The following is a 17,016-nucleotide window of genomic DNA, read 5'->3' as shown; positions in this document are numbered from 1 at the left end:
ATGTCCAGCGGTGGCACAAGCCCCCCCACCAACAGGTGACTGACAGGGGTAGGTGAGAGAGTCTCTTTGGCGGGTTGAGAGGGGAGTGGGGTGCCCCCATGGCTCGGGCCCCCCCAGGAGATAGAAGCTGAGAGGCGGCTACAGACGGGGCTCCCCAAACGGGCGGGAGCCTGGATCCATTGTGGAAGGTCTGTGCATAAACCCCCTGAGGGAACTGAGCCAGAGAGGCGGCCCTGCCCCTGACCACCTGAACTTAATTCTCACACTGATTAGCAGCCCTGCCCCCGCCAAAAACCCTAAGGCAGGAAGCAGCATTTGAATCTCAGTCCCCAAACGCTGGCTGGGAGGACCAGGAGGCGAGGTGGATGTGAGGAGAACATTCAGAGGTCAGGTCACTGGTTAGGGAGAATGCCCAGAAAAGGGAAAAGAAACAAAACTATTGAAGGTTATTTTCTTGGAGAAAAGACACTTCCTCCCTTCCTTTCTGATGGGGAGGAACAAAGCTTGCCATCAGGCAAAGACACAGAAATCAAGGATTCTGTGTCCCAGCCCACCCAATGGGCTCGGGCCATGGAAGAGCTCAAGAGGAATTTTGAAAATCAAGTTAGAGAGGTGGAGGAAAGACTGGGAAGGGAAATGAGAGGGATGAGGGAGAAGCATGAAAAGCAGATCAGCTCCCTGCTAAAGGAGAACCAAAAAAATCTTGAAGAAATTGGCACCTTGAGAACTAGCCTAACTCAGCTGGCAAGGGAGGTGCAAGGGGCCAATGAGGAGAAGAATGTTTTCAAAAGCAGAATTAACCAAATGGAAAAGGAGATTCAAAAGCTCACTTTTGAAATAGATCGTTCAAAACTGGAATGGTACGGATGGACGCTAAGGACTTTTCGAGAAAGACAGATATCTCAGAACATACCGCGCAGATTCGAAAAATGGAAGATAATGTGAAATATCTTATTGGAAAAACAACTGACCTGGAAAATAGAATCAGGAGAGACAATGTAAAAATTCTGGGACTACCTGAAAACCATGATCAAAAGAAGAGCCTAGACATCATCTTCCATGAAATTATCAAGGAAAACTGCCCTGAGATTCTAGAACCAGAAGGCAAAATAAATATTCAAGGAATCCGCAGAACACCGCATGAAAGAGATCCAAAAAGAGAAACTCCTAGGAGCATTGTGGCCAAATTCCAGAATTCCCAGGTGAAAGAGAAAATATTGCAAGCAGCTAGAAAGAAACAATTCAAGTATTGTGGAAATACAATCAGGATAGCACAAGATCTGGCACCCTCTACATTGAGGGATAGAAGGGAATGGAATAGGATATTCCAGAAGTCAAAGGAACTAGGACTGAAGCTAAGAATCACCTACCCAGCAAAACTGAGTATAATACTTCAGGAGAAAAAATGGTCTTTCAATGAAATAGAGGACTTTCAAATTTTCCTGATGAAAAGACCAGAGCTGGAAAGAAAATTTGACTTTCTAACACAAGAATGAAGAGAACCATGAAAAGGTGAACAGCAAAGAGAAGTCATAAGGGACTTACGAAAGTTGAACTGTTTACATTCCTACATGGAAAGACAATATTTGTAACTCTTGAAACATTTCAGTATCTGGGTACTGGGTGGGAGTACACACACACACACATGCACACACGCACACACACATAGAGATGGAGTGCACAGAGTGAATTGAAGAGGATGGGATCATATCTTAAAAAAAAATGAAATCAAGCAGTGAGAGAGAAATATTGGGAGGAGAAAGGGAGAAGTTATATGGGGCAAATTATCTCTCATAAAAGAGGCAAGCAAAAGACTTATTAGTGGTGGGATAAAGAGGGCAGGCAAGAGAAAAACATGAGATCTACTCTCATCACATTCCACTAAAGGAAAGAATATAATGCACACTCAATCTGGTAGGAAAACCTATCTCATAATACAGGAGAGTGGGGGACAGGGGCACAAGCAGGGTGGGGGGGAGGATGGAGGGGAGGGCATGGGGAGGAGAATGTAATCCGAGGTCGACACTCATGGGGAGGGAAAGGATCATAAGAGAATAGAAGTAATGGGGGACAGGATAGGATGGAGGGAAATATAGTTAGTCCTATACAACACAACTAGTATGGAAATCATTTGCAAAATTAAACAGATTTGGCCTATATTGAATTGCTTGTCTTCCAAGGGGAAGGGGTGGAGAGGGAGGGAGCTAAAGAAGTTGGAACTCAAAGTGTTAGGACCAAATGTAATGTTCTTACCACTGGGTAACAAGAAATACAGGTTAAGGGGTCAAGAAAGCTATCTGGTCCTACAGGACAAAAGAGAAGACGGAGACAAGGGCAGGGAGGGAGGATAGAGGAGAGAGCAGATAGGTCACAGGGGCAATTAGAAAGCTTGGGTTTGGGGTGGGGAGGGGATAAAAGGGGAGAAAATTTGTAACCCAAAATTGTGTGAAAATAAATGTTAAAAAAAAAAAAAAGACTCAACCTTTCTCCCACAGGAAACACAGAAGAAGATAAAGAAGAAAATGATTTCCTAGTCTCAGGAATTGGTGACAGTCAAGGATGTAGCTGTGAACTTCACCCAAGAGGAATAGAGGCAATTGAAACCTACTCAGAGGGACCTATACAGAGATGTGATGCTGGAGAACTATAAAAATCTAATCTCCCTGGAGTTTTCCATTGCTACACCTGATATGATCTTCCAATTAGAACAAAAGAAGGAGATGAGTATTTGATCTGCAGAGAAGTGAAGAGGAAGTGGTCCCAAAATTATCTATCAAGATTTGGAGAGTAGAATTGAAGTGCAAGAGTCTCCTATGAAGAAGAACATTTCTGAATTAGGATCACCAGGAATTTTAATAGAAATACTCAGAGGAGAAGATCTTCTACTTAAGAGCAGGCATCAGAGAAGTCATACGGGAGAAAAACCCTATGAATGTAATGAGCTTTCAGACACAGCAATAGCCTAAGGACACATCAGATGGCTCACACAGGACAATGAATTTATAAATGTCATGAGTGTGAGAAAGCCTTCTTTGATCACTCATCTTTTACTCGACATCAGAGAATACATTCTAGACAGAGTCCCTATGAATGTAACGAGTGTGGGAAAGTGTTCAGCCAGAAATTCTTATTCTCTAGACATAATATACTGTAGAGAAACCTTGTAAATGTCATCAGTGTGGGAAAACCTTTTGTGAACTCTCATCTCTTACTCAACATAAGAGGATTCATAGTAAAGAGAAGCCCTTTGAGTGTAGCAAATGTAGGAAAACCTTCAGCCAGAGAAGGTGTATTAGTCAGCATAAGAGAATAACATAAGAGAAACTCTATGAATGTAGTGTATGCAGGAAAGTTTTCAGTCAAAATCATCTGTCATTAAACATCAGTGATGTTATGCCAAAGAACAGAAATTGGAAATGTAATGAAATGTAAGAAAACTTTTGTCAGACTTGTCACTTTATTAAATGCTCTAGAGTCGAAAAAGTGGAACAAGGAGCTATAGTCCTATTATTTTAAATAAAATTCATCTTAAAACTTGTTACAAAAAACAAATAGCAGTAGTAAGTAGTAGTAGTAGTAGTAGTAGTAGTAGTAGTAGTAGTAGTAGTAGTAGTAGTAGTAGTAGCAGCAGTAGCAGGAGCAGCAGCCCCTACAATAGCAGTAGTGGTGGTAATGATCATAGTGGTTGTGGTGGTAAGAGTAGTAGTGTTCTTGGAAGTGGTGAAGGTGATAGTAAGCACAATAGTAATGTTTTTTTACCTGACCTGAGAATTCATTAAACTGAACTCTCTATGAGGGAATTGAGAGCTATTCTGGATGATCCTCTTGTTAACTGTGACCTATAACATGTTACCTATCTTGGCTATGCCTCAGTGACTTCAACTATATTAAATACTAAATGTAAGGATTAGACTAAAGACTTCTAAAGTCCTTTCCACATCAGTGTCTAAAATCCTACCATCTTTTATTTCCCTCTTTTATTTCTTAACCAAGTTTCAATGGTTCTGAAACTAAAAGTTTTATAGCATTATCTGGGGCATCGGGAATTTAAATGACTTCCCCAGGGTCACATAGTCAGTATGTGTCAAAGATAAGAGTTTATCCCATGTCTTGGACACTACTATAAGTTTCTTCTCTAAAATGTAAATATCAATGAAAAGAAAATATAGTAGAGTGCAGTGATTCCACACTTTGTTTTCCCGTAATGAGTCTGTGGGAGCTCTTGCTGGATCCTAAAGAAAAGCAGATAATTTGGGGGATGAAAGAAAACTGGACTTATTCATTTATTTTCTCCAGGAAGCAGCTGCCTTCCTTAGCACAGACAAGGAAGTTCAACTTCTTGAATTGGCTTTTTACCTGGTGAGTGGAACTCCTTATTAGCCATTTAATGACCCAGCATGACCACACTCCTCCAGTTGTCTTTCTAAAACAATCTTTTCTTTGCCAGTCATTTTTTCTAAGAAATGAAAGTAAAAAGCCAAGAGACAGAGTTGTAGGATTGGCCTCTTTTTTGCAGATTTGTTAACGTCCTAGTCCTTCATTTAATGAGCTCTCAGGCACAACGGTGTGGGTAATATGAACGATTTCTCTTGCAAACGCAGGTAATTGAATCTGGATGTCAAAATGTTCTTATTGTCAATTGTGGTGATTTTTAAGAGTAAACAACATGAAAAGGTTGAGGGAAAAAAAGAAGCAATCACAATAAAGTGAAGAAGCTATCTCTCTGGTCTACTTCTACATTCTCAAATAACTGCGAAGGCCCATGTAGCTTTATTACATTCAAACAAAGCCCACACAAAGTTTTCATATATGAGGTAGGCACAAAAAGTAGACTGAGTCTCCTGAGCATATCCTAGACTCCCATTTAAACAACCACAGCAACTGTAATGAGAATAATCATTAACATTATCACGTTATCAATCAATATTGCTTCTTAATATATAGTAATATTATAGGAATCACTATAATTATCGGTATTCATAATCACAAATCACTAATCACAGTTCCTGATCAAAATTGTTAGGGAGTAGTGTACAGTAATAACTGATTTCCACAACATATTGTTCATCAAGGGTTTTACGAAGATATTTCACAGATCAGAGAAACAGAGAATTTAGGGTTAGACAGGATCTTAAAAGTCTTCTAGTCCAATTCATCCATGAACTAGAATCCCACTTCTAGCATACAGGGCAAAATGTTTTAGTATAACAACAATCCTAATGGTTACCATTTTGCAAAGGGATTTACATACATTATCTCATTTGATCCTTATCACAATCCTGTGAGATATGAGCAGTTATTATTCCCATTTCACGGCTGAGAAGACTAAGGTTGAAAGAAGTTAAATGACTTGTCCAAAGTTGCACACTTAGTAAGTGTCTGAGATCAACCTGAACTCAGGTCTTCCTGACTCAAGGTTCAACACTCTTACCCAATGTTCCACCCAGCTGTTCCTTGGCAGAACTATGATCCTTAGGAATATTTTCCTTTCATAGAACCCAAATTGCCTCTTTCAACTTATCATAGACATATATTTAGGGATGGAAGAGATCTTCAAGTCCACCTTTATCATTTTACACATAGAGAAACAGAAGCCTAGACATGTTAACAGATTTGTACAAAGCCACACAGATCTTAACCGTTTCTCTTTTGGCCAGCACCCCTGAGGGTCTTACCTCCTCAGTTTGATAGGTTGTTTTTTTTTTTTAATTTAAGAGTCCATCCCTTGACTGACTTCTTAAAGATGTCTATTCACTGAATGGACATTGCCTTACTCAAAGTGACAACCTGAAAAGACTTTAACTTAAAAAAAACCAAGATCTTCCATTGCATCCTGAGCCATCTTCAGTGCTGATCTATATCTGACCACTGGATTCACATGGCTCTGGAGGAGAAAGTGAGGCTGGTGACCTTGCACAGCCCTCCCTCTGTCAAACCAAAGTCCACCGCAAAATCATGTCATCAACTCCCTGATGTCATGGGCCTCATCAAGAATGAAGGACAAGCAGAAAAATAACAACAACCAACAACAATTCTCTCAACTTAAATCAAGGGCCCAATAACTGTTCTAGATTCCACATCATAATGATGGCTCACATTGGCCTTATATTCCACTAAAATCAAAAGATCTTTTTTTCCCCCAGACATACTTAGTAACAGAAGTTACCTTAAAAACCCTCTATTCCAGAGGATAGCCTAGGATAGATTTCAGGGGATCCATGAACTTGGATGAAGATATATATATTTATATCTATCTATATATATATATCTATATGTGTGTGTGTTGTGTGTATTATATATAATATAAATTATTATCATTTATTATGGTGTCATTGGTTGCCTTTGTAATCCATTATGTTGTTTTATGTTATTTATAATCGTTTTATGTTACTCATTAAAAAAAAAAAATTCTTCAGGATGCCATCAGCTTCATTAGATTGCCAAAGGGGTCTATGACATAAGAAAGATTAAGAATCTCACTTTATTCCAACCCCACTTATTTTACAGTTGAGGAAACTGAAGACAAGAGAAGGAATCTAGCTTCCTCAAGAGCCCAAAAGTAGTAAACAGAAGAAGCTGGATTATAATTCTTATCTTTCACTCAAATCCTTTCTATTCCCATATTCACACACACACACACATGTATACATATATCTCCAGTTCAAATTCCTTCATAAGCTTTGTCATGACTGAGTCCAGGGAAACACTAATATAAAATTTCTTCATTAGTTCTTGTAGCATAAAGAAACTGATTCACTATTCAAGACATAACCACATGTGACATGGATATTTGTGATGCAAAGGAAACCAAGAAAAACATGTGATCCAATTGGCTACAGACCACTAACAATTCCAGGGAACTTCATCAACTTTTCCAGTCCAATGTACTTTTATCCATACAAACCAAAGAAGAAAAAATCATTCACCTTGATTTTCTTTGTAGACCTGGAACTGAGCACCATGACTAACAAAGAATAAGTGCTTAACAAATGCATCGATTGACAGAAGACAGAAAGATGCAAACACCAGAAGATTCAAGCAAGCTTACTGCTTAGTGGCAATTATAGATTTTGTTTATTTGTTCTCTAAAGAGCATTTGACTCAGTAGGGCAGAATGTAACCTTAATGTTTTCTGCCACTAAGATGATGCTCCTCTAATCACAGAAAATTCCTTCAAAAATACAACATCTGATGACTGTCTGACTCGTAAAATAATTTCAAATTTAGATGGTGACTAAAGAGGACTTTTGATAGCACAATTCTGCTGGAAAATCATCCTATTCACTTTGAGGTCTTCTGAGAATGCTAAATGGTTTTCTTGGTTATCTCAATTTTGATTTTCTTAGTAGTTAACCAGTTTATAAAACTCAAGAAAAAAACATAAATTTATCTTTCCTTTAAACACACTTAAATAAAAAATGAAAAGAGACTGTACCTTTTTTCAGTTTTTGATCATAGTTTTCAGTGTTGTATTTATTGTGAATCCTAGAAAATAAACAACAATTTGAGTCAGATTTAATGACAGTACAGAATAACTTGAATTTGAAATATTTAAAATAATCATTATTAGTTATTTATTCTCAGAAGAATTCTAGTAGCAACACATTGACAGTAATGACAGTCATATTTTTACCCCTGTGTCTAAAGACATACTTGTTAAAGCTTACATCAAAAGAATAGTAAAAAGAATGAGGGCAGAGTACAGGTGGAGATCTCCAGATAAATTTGATGTTTGAAGTAGTAGATTTCCATACATTAACAAGAACCCTGGACCCCAAGTCTGCAAATTGTCTTAAAATCCAGGCTTTGCTATTTCCTAACTGTGTGGCTCTGGGAAAATAAGTGAACCTCTTTCAGGCTCACCTTTCAACTGGGCATAAACTAGACCCTTCTTCTATGATCTACCTCATAGGGCAGTTGGGAGGAAAGCACACTAGAAATCAGAAATTCATATAATGGTCAATCAACAAACATTTAAAAAAAGGCAGCATGGTGTAGTGGATATAGAGGTCATCTAGAGTCAGGAAGATCTGGATTTGAAGCCTTTCACACTGGCTATGTGATATTGGGTAAGTAGCTTGACTTTCACCGTCTCAGTCTTTATACTCTAACATTAGAGATGATGGCCACTTTCATCAGTAGAGATAGCTGATCTGTATCAATGACAGGAGAGTCCCCATCCCTTATCTGTTTCAGACACAATGAAAATTGTTAATTTTAGGAACCAAAAAAATTGGATGACAAAAATATCCTTCAATGGTTTATAATGCCTAACAATGACCAGTGTACAAACAGAACTAAATTTCAACAGTCTATGAAATTCTGAAGTTTCAAACAGTTGAATATGAAATTCCATACAGCAATCAATTGCACACATGGTATTAAGAGAGAGAGATGTTGTATTTACAAAGTTATTTGTAGAAAAAAAACAGTAAGAAGTTGTAAACTATAGGGAGGCAAAGTCTGTGATGAAAGCAGATTGGAGGAACTATGTGTCTGAGAGAAGAGAGGTTGAATTTGATGGAGTCTAGACTCAGACAGAATTATGTAAAAATAGTGGATGGGAAACCCAGCCTGGGGATAGAGCTTTGAGATATAGTGGTGGGATTTTGGGTCCTGGAGATCTCCCTTTACTCATTCTTAATTTAGGGGAGAAATACTAAGTATCCACAAATCAGATTGGATGTTGTACCATGGGTCCTAACTGAAGAATTCTAACCTATCTATGGAGTTCTTCACTGGAAAAGAGTATGAGGAGGAAGTGGCAAGACTTGAACTTGAGTCCATAATATGGAATGCATCATTTCATTATTCAACTCCAACTGACTTCTGATTTGTGTCAGCTGTTTTCTGAATGGAACTGAGAAACATTTGCAACAACTTTAAGGAGAGAAAAATGGATGCTTGATTTCATGGTGACAATATGCACTTTCACATTCCTTCCTTTTGAGTACAGCTTTAGATTGAAGATGAAAACATCCAGTAATAAATATTGTTGATGACTGATGATGATGATGATAACATTTATGTAACCTTTTATGGGTTGCAAACCACATAGCATTTGGTACATCATTTAACCTTCACAACTCCAGAAGGTAGGTGATATTATAAACCTCATTTTTCTGTTGAAAAAACTGAGGCATATAGCAGTTAAATGACTTGACTAAGCTCATTCAGGGGCAGCTGACTGGCATAGAAAATAGTGTTCCAGGTCTGCAGTCAGAAAGATTCATCCACCTGTTTTCATATCTGATCTCAAACATTTACTAGCTGTGTGACCCTGGGCAAGTCACTTAATCTTGTTTACCTCATTATCTATCTCTAAAATGAGCTAGGTGAGGAAACGGCAAATCACTTCAGTGTATCTGCCAAGAAAACCATAAAAGGGGTCATAGAGAGTTAAACACAACTGAAAATAACTGAATAAAATGATGATTCAAGTAGTCAAGCTTCGGGTCAATGTGTAACCACTGGCTGGTTCATCCATCTATACTAGTTACCTGCTGGTCAAGTGTACCAGTGTTCATACAGTGTGGAAAACAGAAAAGTATTTTTTTATAACTAAATATATGTTGACAGTGTCTCTATTAATTTATATATAGGGATAAGGATCAGGATTGGACTTCTAATTTCCTTAGCATAGAGAGGGGAGGAAATGCTGTCTAACAATGAATTTCAATACCCTCTCTGCATGTTAGGGGTTTTAGAAAGTTGCCAATAGCATTGAGAACTTAAATAAATTGCCCAGGGTTACACGGGGGATGGGGTAGAAATGAAATAACTGTTCATATAGGCCTTAATTTGTGCCAGGTGTTGTGCTAAGTCCTCTACAAATATCTCATTTGATCACAATTGATGCATGAGCAAAATTTCAACTCCACATCTTTTCTGGTTTCAAGTCATCTGTACCTCTCTAAGATATGTACCAAGCTCTGATTTATATATAGTATATTATAATGTGATCTCAACAATAATTATAGTACTGCTCCTAGTTGTATCTCTGATGACTTAGAAAAGAATCAAATCCTTCTTTTGGATAGGGCTTCAAATCCTTCAAGACAGTGGTCCTCCTAAGAATTCACTTATCCAGAATGAACACCTGTATTTATCTCAATCAATCCCATTAGGGTATAATCTTGAACTATAATCCCAGTCACCTGTCTCTAAATGTCCTCCAGGGTATCAATATCTTCTTAAAATGTGACACTGAGCACAGTACACCAAACTCCAGACATAGTCTGACCAGAACTGCTGCTCTCCAGTCACATCGTAATTTATACTACAATTACTTTTACACCTCTACAATCCCTTATGGGAGACTCTAAATATCTGATGGACATGTACAATGCCATTTTCCATTGGTGTAGCCCCAGCACTCAGAAGAGAATTACTATGTCTCATTCTCCTTGTTCCTAGTAGGCACTTAGGAAAGGTTTGCTGAACTGAATCATATTGGTTTCAGTCTGCCATGCACAAAGGAAAGAAAGAATTCTGGATCTGCAATATAATGTATTTACATTATGCGGGAATTATCATTTCAATATAAAAAAAGTTACATAAGGCATCATGCACTTCTGGTCCACAGACTTTGATAATTAGAGATTCCAGCTATAGTTGTAGAATAAATGCATCTGGGGACTGAACATGATGAGCACATGTTCCATCCCTTTGTGATCATGCTGAGGATTTGTCTTAGGTTCACATAAAATTGTAAGAATGATGGTAGACTTTGCAAATGTTCAGTAAAATAGAAATGAAACTTAGGTCAAAATAGTATTTTTATCATGGAATCACAGAATTTACAAGTTGGAATAGATCTCAGACATTAACTACCCCAACTTCACACCGTAGAGAGGAATCTTCATTCAATCATTCAAATATCATGGTTGATCTTCTTTTTCCTTCTATTTATTCTGTGTCTACTTACATATGTACTTACTGATTCCTTCTTCATGGAATGTGTGTGTGTTTTATAAAAATATATTTATATAATTCTCTTTCTATCCCCTCTGCTCATCCCTACAGGTTCTTGACAAGCAATAGGTATTTAATAAAGACTTGATGATTTATTGATTGCTACAACACTGTAAAATATGAGCAATCTTCAAGAAAGAGTCCTGGTAAGAGATGTGGGTTCAGATCCTGACTCTAATATTTGCTACCTGTGGAAAATTGGAAAGTCATTTTCTCTGGGTTTCCATTTCCTCATCTGTAAATGAAAGGAGGCTAAAGGAAATCATCTCCAATGGCCCTTGTAGGTCTAAATCTTCTGTTCCCAGGACTTCATGAGGTTTTTTGGTTGTTTGTTTATTTGATTTTTTGTTCGTTTGTTTGTTTCTTGAGGCAATCTGGACTAAGTGACTTGCCCAGGGTCACACAACTAGTAAGTGTCTGGGGACTCATTTGATCATGACTTAATATTTTTTTTCAAGTGCCTCATAGTTTAATGAAGAATGAGACATGAAAATGATTATGTACAGGCAAGATATATACAGCATAAATGGGAAGTAATCAACAGAGAGAAGGCATGTTCTTTGTACTTATTTATCTGAGTGCATATAATATCTTTGTAGTAAAATATAAATTTCCTTGAAGGGTAGAGTCTGTTTTTGTATTCCTAGGGCCTTTTATAGTTTGAGATCTTTAATATCATTAATTGAATTGAATCAACAAACAAGAATTCATTAAGTACTTACTATATGTCAGGAAGTGTCTATAGCCACTGTTAAGACTGTTAGATGTCATTAGTCATTACCATTTTACAGATGAGGAAACTGAGGCTTAGAGAGGTGATGTGAACTTCCCTAAGATCAAAGAGGTAGGAATTAGCAGAGCCAGAATTCAAGCTTCAAAATCAAAGGGAATTCCCTATCATTTCCCTACTATACTACAGTGCAGAATGACTCAGGCAACACTTTTAGCGTGGAGTGCCCAGAATCTGAATGTTCCAAAGACCTAAATCAGCCAGATTTGAACATGGACACAGAGAAGATGGAAAAAGAGAGTCTCACTTTTATTTAGGTCTTTATCCCATCTTCCTCCTCAAGGGGTAAATGTTACACAACTATGTCATTGCTGTCTAGGATGAGGAGGCCTTTAATAGTTCAGCTACTGTAAGACTGATTATCTTCATGTTTCTTAGTCATGGATATCACAGTGAGAACCATGACCACTCTCTCAAACTTGACCTTTTTCCCCTATTTCCACTGCCACCATCCCAGGAACTGGCCTTTATTACCTCTTGCCTAGATAATTGCAATGAGAGGAAATGGCCAAGGGCAAGGCTCTAGCCAGTCATTTTTGCACTTGGGATTGGGGCAGGTGGTGGGGACCATGTTGTTTTCATCTAAGATGCAGTTAAGACTCGGGGAAAGTTGTCCTGGAGCTTATGTACTTATCTTTTTTTAATCTTATTTTATTTTTCATTTTTAACACAGTTCACATCACATAAAGATCATGACTTAATATTAAAACAATTAAACTACTTAAATTTGAAAAAAAAACCCTCTTTTCCCAAAAGGAATTGTTTCTGATACAAAAGCACATATATATTTATCTATGTAAATATTTGATAAAATTTGCTTTACCGAAACTGACAAACATAAACAAGATCTTACACCCCAAAGTTTCCTTCCAGAAAATGACTAAAACCCCCCATCTTTCTCTCTCTCTCTTTCTCTCTCTCTCTTCTATCAATCTGTCTCTGTTTCTCTCTATGTGTATATCTCTTTGTTTATTCTTTCCCTCTGTATTTCTCTGTGTGCGTCTCTTCTTTTCTCTCTCTCTGCCTTTCTTCTCTCTGTCTATCTCCCCCCATCTTTGCCTCCATATTCTCTCTCTTTATGTCTCTCTTTGTCTGCTTATCTGTCTTTATCATCTACCTGTCATCCACTCAACCACCCACCCATCCATCCATCCATCCATCCATCCATCCATCCATCCATCCATCCATCCACCCATCCATCTATCCATCTATCCATCTATCCATCTGTCTGTCTGTCTGTCTATCTATCTATCTATCTATCTATCTATCTATCTATCTATCTATCTATCTATCTATCTATCTATCTGTCTGTCTATCTGTAGGCCACATGCTGCGCACAACAGCCCTAAGTGGGACCACAATCAAATTAAGATGCAATCAGGAAATATTTATCAAAATAAATTAAAACACAACAGAACATAGAAAATATCACATTTTAAAGTAAATTCAGTATGCAGTCTATAGGATGACTTATGTATATATTAGTGGTCTCACTTCCATTTGAGTTTGATATCTCCCCGCATCTCCATGGATAATTATGCATCTTTATGATTTGGTGTCAAATTCTTTTAATTCTTCAAATGCTGAGCATCCAAATATGAAAACTTGGGTTAGAATCCTGTCTCTGACAATAGTCACCTGTGTGGGTATAGGAAATGCCATTTTGTCTCAGCCTCCTTTTCCTTATCTGTTGAATGAAGACAATGATGCCACTAGTACGGAGAATAACTTAGAGCAAGCTCGATAGAGAAAGTTGACCTATCCCAGAACCCTTACCTCCATTCTATGGCTGCTGAATGAACTACCTTCCTTTAATATCCAATCTTGGGGCCACTGCCTCTATGAAGCCTTTCTAGATTCCCTACTACTTATCTAAGTGAAATTGAACTTTTTGATCTCAAAGATCCCATGGTACTTTACCTGGGGCACTCTTTTGCATGTTTATTGCTCCTCCATTAATTGTTTTTTCCCCTTTCTACATAAAAGGAAGGACTATATTATATAAGTGAGAATTGGCTACTCATCAAGTGGATTGGTGAATGGGAGAAAAAAATGTTTATGTCACTAATTAATATCAAAATTATCATGCCAAAGCTAATAACATGAAGTCATTGTATCAAAATGTTCATCTTCACTTGTTTCTAAACAATATTTAAAATTTCAGACTTCTTTATCTCCCAAGATTCAGAGTTATCACATAGAGCATAGAAAAAAATGAGAAAGTAGAACTGGGCATGGATCAGTGGTTGCTGAGTTTTCCTTGCTGACCTTTACTGGGGGCAGAACAGATCTTTAGGCTGATTCCCCTCCTACTCTCTCCAAATTATTTGGTGTCTTCCTCTCCTTGAGATATCTTGAAACTCTCTTAACACCTCCCAAATTGGACTACACTTTCCCTATCACAGATTTCTTTGTTAAATAGATTTAAATAATACCATTTCTTTAAAATTTTTATGTGATCTAGGCTATCACCTATGTTACTCCTCATTTGCCATCTCACAGAGACACTTTTGTCATTTCTTAATTTCTGTTTGCAAATTCTAGACTACATGTAGTATGGAGTTAGCCAGATCCAAATAATGAGAATATAGATGGCTACGGAACTTCTGGCAAATTTGGTCCATTTTCGATATATCTGTAAGCCTCTTTTCCATTTGTTGCTGTTTAGTTTAGTTTTGTTTTCAGGCACATCTGATTCTTTGTGACCCCATTTGGATTTTCTTAGCAGATACTGGAGTGGTTTGTCATTTCCTTCTGCATCTCATTTTACAAATGAGGTAAAGAGACTGAAGTGACTTGCCCATAGTCTAACAGCTAGTAAGTGTCTAAGGTCAGATTTGAACTGAGGTCTTCCTGGTGCTCTATCCACTGTGTGACCTAGCTGCCTTAACCCTTCTCCTAGTTTCTTCTATAAACATAATTATGATCTTGCCTCCAAGAAAAAATGTAGGACTGGAAATGTTGATCATTAAAAGAGGTGGGGTAGTCACAGAGGACATCTAGCATAGACAGTGACTAGAGTCATGTGGAACTAAGTTTGAATCCTGTCTCAGACTCTTACTAACTCTGTGACCCTGTGGGAACTCATTTAACTTTTTTCAACCACAAAATAGGGGTAAAAATAGCACCTACCTAATAGAGGTATTAGGAGGACACTTTGTAAAAGTTAAAGTGTCACATAAATGTTAGTTATTACTATGATTCTTATGTCATAAGAACAAAGAGACAACCCATGTGTTGCCAAAGATACCCACAAAATGTTAAATATTTGAAAGGGTGACATCTTCAAAGCATTGGATAGATTATGGAGGCAGAACTGGAAGGAACCTTACAAGCCATTGCACCCAACCTCCTCACTTACAGATGAGGAAGTTGAGACTGAGACAGGTTAAGTAACTTGTCTGGTATCATATAGTTCATAAGTGAGGAATGATTTGAATTTATTTCTTAGCTCCTAGGATCCATTGCAGCACATAGCCATCAAAGAAGCAGATTTAGGTTAATATTGTTAGTAAGTGACAAGGTCAGGTTTCAAACTCAGGCCCTGGGACTCTAAAGTGAAACCAGCCCTCTATGCCTTGTTCCTTCATTCACTGAGTCTCCTTATCTCACACAGACAGGAAATGGGGTGACCTCTCATTTTCTCAGTACCAAGACCAATCAGCACAGAAGCCTTAACTTGCTCCATTTATAAATAACCTGGGCTAGTTCACTTCTCCTCAGGTATCCTGGTATTCGTTGTTCCCTGGATCATATCATTTTGAGTTAGGATGGACATTTCAATGACTTTGCCAACTGGAACCCAAGGGATCCTCTAGCTGCAGCCTCCCAGGTAGTAGGGATTCCATCATTTCATTTGTTTATTTTCATAAAAGACACTAATTTCAATGAGAGGGGAGGAGAAGGGAGGGAACAGTGGGGAAAAGATTTTCTAAAAATTGACTCTCAGCCTATGACGGAAGATATTCCTGTGGTGACTGGTCCTTATATCATTCAAAAACATACATGGCAATAGGCCAGGATATTTTTTCCATTGTGCATTTTAATAGAAAAATAGACATATGTATGATAGAGGGGGTGCATTTTTATGTGATTATTTGCTTTTTACCTTCAGTCCAGGATTATCCATAATCCATGGATTGATCACTTTGTCTAAGATATTGACATGCTTTGAACCTTCAAGGAAAGCCAAGGAGAGTAATTTCATGCAGACTGCCTTCTCAAGGAAAATATTGGGGTACTATAAACTCCCCAAACTCTCATTAGTAATACTTTTGACTTCCAAAATAATCTCTTTTGCCTTATCCTTATATAGGGCCATCAGAGAACTGTATTAAAATATCTATTTTTTTCTAACAAAAGACATACCAACTGCAATCAATAACAGTGACAAAAAATAAGTTAGTAAGTTAGTGGGGCGATTGGGAACATTGCTACTCAGGAGAGAGCTTGGAAAGTTAATCTAAAGCGACTCAGTTCAAAACCTTGAATCTCAGTGCAGTTAATGTCTCCTCACAAATCATTTTGATGGGAGATAACCAAGTTAAGCTTCCCCCAAATCACTTTCCTTTAGCCTTTAGTGAAGGGGAAAAAACAATTAGGGTGACTATAGGTGAACCTGGAGTTTTGCTGGCTGCCTCCAGCATTAATAATTAAAAGGGCATAACCTGTAGATTCATGAAGCTTCTAAAAGCAACAGGGTCTATATCAAGGTGACTCCTAGAACACAGTAAATAGAACCCTGGACCTGGAGTCAGAAGATCTAACTTCAAATCCATAAGCAAGTCATTAACCCTGTTTGCCTCAGTTTCCTCATCTGCAAAATGAACTGGAGAATGGCAAACCACTCCAATATCTCTGGTAGGAAAACTGCAAATGCAGTCAAGAAGCATTGGGCACAGCTCAAATGACTGACCAGCAACAATATATGTGCATGTATATGTGTGTGTGTGTAAACATATACATATGCATATATTTGCATATATGTGTATATATTTACATATATTTATATACTCATACATATACACATACATACCTATTTATATATACACACATATATATAGGGGCATATTTGTGTCTCATAAATGTCTCATATTTATGTATCAAGTGATACAGTAAATAGAAAGTTGGACATAGAGTCAAGAAAACTTGAGTTTAAATGATGCCTCCATCATATACTAACTGTGTAACCCTGAGCAAGTTAGTTAACTTTCTAAAACCTCAGTTTCTTCTTCTGGAAAGTGGGAATAAAA

The 17,016-nt window shown here is 37.7% G+C and overlaps 1 protein-coding gene across 1 annotated transcript in view; it reads right to left on the bottom strand.

Moving 5' to 3' along the window:
* PCDH15 (protocadherin related 15) overlaps positions 1–17,016 on the bottom strand; it is a 2,324,555-nt gene that overhangs the window by 1,305,216 nt on the left and 1,002,323 nt on the right. Inside the window, exon 4 of the mRNA XM_072628920.1 lies at positions 7,436–7,485. The gene's annotated coding sequence lies outside the window, so the exon portion shown is untranslated. The remainder of the gene's footprint in view (positions 1–7,435; positions 7,486–17,016) is intronic.

Source organism: Notamacropus eugenii, chromosome 1, assembly GCF_028372415.1.
Source record: "Notamacropus eugenii isolate mMacEug1 chromosome 1, mMacEug1.pri_v2, whole genome shotgun sequence".
In the NCBI taxonomy this organism is placed as follows: domain Eukaryota; kingdom Metazoa; phylum Chordata; class Mammalia; order Diprotodontia; family Macropodidae; genus Notamacropus; species Notamacropus eugenii.
The sequence above is the reverse complement of the archived record's forward strand: the minus strand, read 5'-3'. Positions and strand labels throughout refer to the sequence as shown.